Source organism: Halichoeres trimaculatus, unplaced genomic scaffold (assembly GCF_033239565.1).
Source record: "Halichoeres trimaculatus isolate MK-OKI-2021-1 unplaced genomic scaffold, fHalTri1.1 fHalTri1_scaffold_28, whole genome shotgun sequence".
NCBI lineage: Eukaryota > Metazoa > Chordata > Actinopteri > Labriformes > Labridae > Halichoeres > Halichoeres trimaculatus.
Genome location: NW_027437206.1, coordinates 156,713 through 164,254, shown reverse-complemented (window position 1 = coordinate 164,254; position 7,542 = coordinate 156,713).

The following is a 7,542-nucleotide window of genomic DNA, read 5'->3' as shown; positions in this document are numbered from 1 at the left end:
TCCAAGAGTCACCAGTTATATGGTCGCGATTAACTCCAAAATACTGGGTTGCTCGGTAGCCGTTAAAACTTGATCAACGTTGCCTCTGTTGTGAAGTACAATCTCTGGTAACTCACCACGAAACAACCGTACATTTTGATGCTGCTACCAGGTTGAATTTATTGTTTAAAAATGCCAACTCGTCTCAATGAATGCAGATAAATGCAGCAAAATACGTGCGCATCTTTATGATATGTAGACTGATAATCTCCCTTTAAATGCAGAAGCTTGTATAGTCTTGCATTACACCACAATTATATTTCCCACCCCTTTTCTACAATAAATTGCTTGTAGCTAAGTAAGCAACAGACGTTTAGCTTCTGTTAGCTTCTGTTAGCTACACGGTCCAACTTGCCTTTCACGTTCAAAAATACTGCTGATAACTAAGATGACAGGTAGTAAAATAAACAGTACTGAAGCCTAGAAACTTTAATTTTCCGTACCTGTTCAAACCACAGACGGAATCCGTTGTTTGAGAGCGCCCGACGTTAGCGCTCTCTCCTGGCTTGTCCCCTGTTTCAATCAGTCTAATCCACTTCATGTCATCTTGCGGGATCTCTGGGGATACGGTGAATCCTCTCCCTCCTCCCATGTGCTGGAGCAAAGCAGCTGTGTACAATAAGTTGACCGACCGACAGAGAAACAGACTCATATCTTCCTCTGCATCCGCTCGTGTTTTGGTGAGATCAGCTGTCCTCCCAGACCGTATACTGTTGACAGGTCGCGTGATGAATGCTGGGACGTGTGACGTCATCCCCCGCCGCTCCATTGATCCCCACGGATGTTTTACAAACCGCGTACGACAGTAGTAGTGCCTGCTATTTTGCCCCAAATTCAGTATTTGTTAGGCAGAATGGTAAAAGTTGTAAAATCTACTGTATACATCCCAGGATGTCCCACTGATACTAGAGAACGTTTCTATCTGTGTCTGCATCTGACAGGTGTTCTTGGCATACAGTTCCCACAATGCACGGCGCTAACGCCTGTGGCAAGTATTACTGAATTACCGCCATCTACTGGAATGAGTTGCCGTGATAAATACAACACAGTCCTTGAAATACAAGGGAAGTGATGCCAAACACTGGTAAATCCTGTAACTTTCATTTGTAAAACAGGTGTTTAATTCTACTAATTTATTAAAGCCCATATAAACCAATGAATACTCGTTTTAACCAAACGTGAATGATATATAAAAGTTTATTTTTGAACCAGCTGTAAAAATAAAAAGTCAATCCCTTCCACATTGTAATTTTGAGTGTAAGATTAAAAAGTCAATTATGATGATTCTACTGTGATATGATAAACGAAATAAATAAGATTTTTACATCTGCCCATAATTTTTTAGTACATTAAAAATAATGCAAAAAAAAAACAAAAAACATTTTTTTCTTTTTTTGTAAAAAAAAATTCCATCACCTATAATGTTGCTTACCAGACCTCTCTGGACACACTAAAATGGCCACCACAGCCGGTACATTTTTTACCCTTGCTACACCCTTTTGACATTCTCCCATCGCTTATTACACCCCCTAAGCATGTTCAGAAATCCACCAAAATTGGCACACACATTATTTGCGTCCAAAAAATGAGAAACATATCAAACATGAACATGAACCAAACATGACCCCAAACATCCCATAAAATGCTGTCTAGCGCCACCTAGGCACACTAAAACGGCCATAGTGGCCAGTAGGAATGTCGTAGAGAGATGAAACCAACACCAAAATGTTCGTCTCATTGAGACACACAGTATGACAGACTGTGGGGGGACAGGAGCTGGCATGAGCCCCGAGGACCCGTCTAACGCTGCTTGCAGCTTTAATTAGGGTCCTCGGCCTACGGAAGAGGGCACCTTCTAGCAAGCTAGAAGGTGCCCTCGGCCTTTGGCCGAGGGCACTATTGTTCCTGCTGCGTTTCTTTTTAGGGTCCTCGGCCTGAGCCAGGGCACCTTCTAGCAAGAGCCGAAGGCCGAGGGCACTATTGTATTTCGTCCGTTTCTTTTTTTTTCTTATTATTGCTGTGAATGCAGTAATGCATTCACAGCATATGTTCTTCTGTGACAAAAAAATTTATTGCTGTGAATGCAGTAATGCATTCACAGCATATGTTCTTCTGTGTCAAAAAAATTTATTAGGGGCTCGGGCTTCGAACGAGCCCCTCTCCTGCATAGCAAGCTATGCAGGAGAGGGGCTCGTGGCGAAGCCACGAGCCCCTAATGCTCTCCCGTTTCGCCTTTTTGCTGTGAATGCAGTAATGCATTCACAGCATATGTTCTTCTGTGTCAAAAAAATTTATTCTTCTTCTTCTTCTTCTTCTTCTTCCGCCCGCTTTTTTGGACCGCTAAAACTTCTGCAAACTTCAACCGATTTTCACCGTTAAAACTTCAAAACGTGTGTTTCAGTGGGGACAAGGGGGCTATGACTCTTCAGAAACTTTTCATAAATACTCCCCGAGATATTCAACGTTTTACGAGATTTCGGTCCCATAGAGATGAATGCGGAATTTTCAAAATTTCCTCCCTTCAGGACATTATTTCAGCCTGCTTCAAACCCTCCTCATTCAGTCATACATTCAGCTACAAACTCCATTCAAACTTCAAAATATTCAGCTATCTTTTGGCTCCATTCAGTGGGTTTCAAATGTTTCCTAGCATTCATAGTTACTTCACAATGACCCTTCAAAGGTCATGATGCATTTCAGCTCTTCAAGCCATTTAACATTGGTGTGTATTGGACGGAATGTTTCAGCTCAGAGTGGGAGATTCAAACGACAGAGCAGGGAGAGGGGGAAACAAGACCTGAGAAACTTCTGGGTAAACTGCTCTCTTGGCCACATTTTTTGAGCTATCAACACAAATAAGCCCTCAACATGTAAGTAGTCTTGTCCTGCTTCTGACAAAGTGGTTTTTAAAGCAAAAGGATGGAGCACTTTTTCACAAAATGGCCAACTGTCGGGCAAAGTCAGCTCCGGCACCCATGTACTCCAATGTTAATTCCTGAGGGGTTTTCTCAGAGATCAGTAAAATTTCCCTCATCTATATATCGCTGTCATGGGCCTATTTCTGCATCTTTAGACATGAAATTAACACAGACAGCTTCCTCAGGGTCTCAGGATTCCTACGGTGTGATCACTTTTCTTATCGGCCCTTTGGTTTAGTCACAGTTGTAGGCAGTTTGACACCCTGATTTCAGTGGAAATGTGTTGGGAATCAACAGACTCCACCAGCTCTCTGATGGCAGTTGGTAAACAATGATCACCATGGCAACATCTGGCTTCAGATGAGCCTCAGCTAAAAGGCTTACATGATTAAAAACTTACACACAGGACACACAGAATTTCATTTTAACAGCGTTTCAGAGATGAGACTTGCATTTTCCCTCAGTCAGGTCATTATTTCCATAACTGTTCTTTAAAATTTAATTCATTGCTTCAAATTTTGAAAAGATGCAGCCATTTCAACTTTAAATTCATTTATCCATTAAACTGATTCATCCATTAGTTTCCTTTCATCCAAGAGTTCATGGCAGGTTAATTTAGCATTCTGCATTAGCAGTTGAGTGCCAGCTTTTCATGAATTATTTCAACCATTTTCAGACATAAATTCAGTCATTCATGTTTAGCATTCTGCTTTTGCAGTTGAGCACAAGCTTTTCAAGACTTAATTCAAATGATTTCAGACATAACTTTAGCCATTCTTGTTCAGAATTTTGCTTTAGCAGTTCAGCGCAAGCATTTTAAGACTTCATTCAGCCACTTTCAGACAAACCTTCAGTCATTAATGTTTAGCATTCTGCATTAGCAGTTGAGCGCAAGCTTTTCAAGACTTTTTCAACCATTTTCAGACATATCTTTAGTCATTCAGGTTCAGCTTTTGTTGCATTAGCAGTTCAGCGCAAGCTGCTTCAGCATTCTGCATTCACAGCGCAATTTCTTCAGAAATTGCTTTTCTAGTTTCTTCATCATCTTCCGGCCAAAATTTTGGCTCGCTACTCCTCCAAGGGCTTTGAGAAAACCCCCACAAATTATACATCAAAATGTGCGGCTCGGCCGGGAATGGTGTGCTATTATTTTTTTCACCGATACGCCAAATTTTGGCCGACTTATTGGCCAAAAACGGCGAAAAATCCCTCATAGAGAATGAATGGGGAACCTAGGAATCTCTCCCTCTCGCTGCCCAAAATTTCCACTAACTTTGAGATGCTAAGGCTTTGGCATACTTCCACTTACAGGCATCATTTTCGCTTTAAAATGTTCACTGATCTTTCAGCTCTATGAGTATGACTTTACTTTTTTGATGTCTATTTCAGTTTTTGAGATTTTACTGTTGAAGCAACATAAACTTTTTGGTTTTTGCCCTGAAACCTCAGCTCCTCCAGTGCGGAATGTCTGAAAGTAGAGTGAGAGAGGCGGCTGATGACAGGTTGCAGCATTCTCCAATGAATTGTCATAACTTCCAAAATCTTCACAGCAGATAAATAAAAACTACATTACGAAGTTCCCTGACATCTCCTGCTTCTTACAAAGGGAGTATTCTACCCCAAAAATGTACTGTTTTGCCAAAAAACGCCTCAGTGTGAGTGAAACCGTCACATCCCTGTAATCTGAAGTAATGTTAAAATCTGACCTATATTTCTCATCAACTTGATTCCTAACTACTTTTATACATCACCCTCCTGCGGTCAGTTCTAATCCTACCAGCTTGTAAAGCATATCATCTTGTTCATCAGAGTCTCCAGATTCTCACAATGTTTTTGTTTTTCTTCTAGCCCTTAGGGTTTCAGCGTAAATGCAGTTTGTTCGGACCTATGTCTAGCCCAAAAATCCAGCTTAAGATCAGTGGATACAAAGGAGTTCCAAAGTTCAACTGCCACTTCACACTCATTATGACATCATGATGATCACCATGGTAACCACACAGCTGTGGGTAATCACTGATTAGGTCTTTGAGGGACAGGGAAACACATGTGTTTCTTTATTATGCCTAAACAGCCAACCCAAACTTTCTTATACACACATACACACATACAGCCAACCCACACACACACACACACACACACACACACACACACACACACACACACACACACACACACACACACACACACACACACACACACATACAGCCAACCCATACATACTGAAATGCACACACACACACACACACACACACACACACACACACATAAACCCCCATCTCTTCTCTCTCTCTCTTTCTCTCTTTCTCTCTTACTCTCTCCCTCCCTCTCCCTCACGCACACACAGGTGCATGATTTTGAAGATATCATTTGGCTGCCTTGTATTTAAGTCTTTTTTTTCCTCTGAACAGTTACATTTCCATTAGTTATGAGAGGTTAAAAACAAGGTACTATGTCACATTTTATGATAATTGACAGCTGCCATTCTTGTGTATTTTTTTCCTGGGATTGTAAAATATGTCAGGACGTAGAGTCAAGAAGTGATTAGACTCGCAAAAGTTTAGTTTAGTTTTGTTACCTATCGCCACTCAGATTCTCCCAGAATCCCTCACAGTCTGTACTGCGCAGACTCTGGCTGCACAACTGCTGCCAATGACTGCGCCTTTGACAGAGGTTTTTTGGCTTCAGAACTGTACACTGGTTAATGGCAGAGCCACGCTGTCCACTAGGCAGTCTATGTTTGTGACCTATTGCTTTGGGGCTAGAATAGTATAGATATGAAAGTGGGTAGACACACACACACACACACACACACACACACACACACACACACACATGAACCCCCTTTCCTTTCAATACTCTCTTTCTCTCTCTCACCCTCGCTCTTTCTCTCCCTCTCTCTCCCTCTCTCCCTCTCTCCCTCTCACACACACACACACACACACACACACACACACACACACACACACACACACACATACAAGTACTTTAACAAGTTCTCAAGAGCTTATTTGGGGTTAAGGATTTGTAACCAGCCACTCTCCCATGTCTTGTGATATTTGGTGTATATTTGTGACATAATGTTTTGGGACTAGAACAGTAAAGATATGAAAGTGTGCGCGCGAAGCGCGCTTCATTGTGCATGAGGTAATTTTATACCTGCTGAATCAGAAATAAGAAATGTAAAGAAGTGTTTCGCTATGTCAGTCCAAAACAAGATCTGGTGACATCTGTGTTTCTGAACATTTTCAAGATATGAAAGTACGCGCGCGAAGCGCGCTTCATTGTGCATGGGATACTTTGACACCTATTCGATCAGAAGTCAGTCCAAAACAAGGTCTGGTCACATCGGTGTTTCAAAACTATTTAATGAATGCAAAAAGCCCGGCCGCCGCCCGAGCCCCTCTCACGATTTCCGTGGAAATTGTCTAGTTCTTCTTCTTCTTCTTCTTCTTCTTCTTCTTCTTCCGCCCGCTTTTTTGGACCGCTAAAACTTCTACAAACCTCAACCGATTTTCACCGTTCCAACTTCAAAACATGTGTTTCAGTGGGGACAAGGGGGCTATGACTCTTCAGAAACTTTTCACAAATACTTTCCGAGATATTCAACAATTTACGAAATTTCGGTCCCATAGAGATGAATGCGGAATTTTCAAAATTTTCTCCCTTCAGGACATTTTTTCAGCCTGCTTCAAACCCTCCTCATTCAGTCATACATTCAGCTACAAACTCCATTCAAACTTCAAAATATTCAGCTATCTTTTGGCTTCATTCAGTGGCTTTCAAATGCTTCCTAGCATTCATAGTTTCTTCACAATGACCCTTCAAAGGTCATGATGCATTTCAGCTCTTCAAGCCGTTTAACATTGGTGTGTATTGGACGGAATGTTTCAGCTTAGACTGGGAGATTCAAACGACGGAGCAGGGAGAGGGGGAAATGAAACCTGGAAACCTCCTGGGTAAATTGCTCTCTTGGCCACATTTTTTGAGCTATCAACACATATAAGCCCTCAACATGTAAGTAGTCTTGTCCTGCCTCTGACAAAGTGGTTTTTAAAGCAAAAGGATGGAGCACTTTTTCACAAAATGGCCAACTGTCGGGCAAAGTCAGCTCTGGCACCCATGTACTCCAATGTTAATTCCTGAGGGGTTTTCTCAGAGATCAGTCAAATTTCCCTCATCTATCTATCGCTGTCATGGGCCTATTTCTGCATCTTTAGACATGAAATTAACACAGACAGCTTCCTCAGGGTCTCAGGATTCCTACGGTGTGATCACTTTTCTGATCGGCCCTTTGGTTTAGTCACAGTTGCAGACAGTTCGACACCCTGATTTCAGTGGAAATGTGTTGGGAATCAACAGACTCCACCAGCTCTCTGATGGCAGTTGGTAAACAATGATCACCATGGCAACATCTGGCTTCAGATGAGCCTCAGCTAAAAGGCTTACATGATTAAAAACTCACACACAGGACAAGCAGGATTTCATTTTAACAGGGTTTCGGAGATGAGACTTGCATTTTCCCTCAGTCAGTTCATTATTTCCATAACTGTTCTTTAAAATTTAATTCATTGCTTCAAATTTTTAA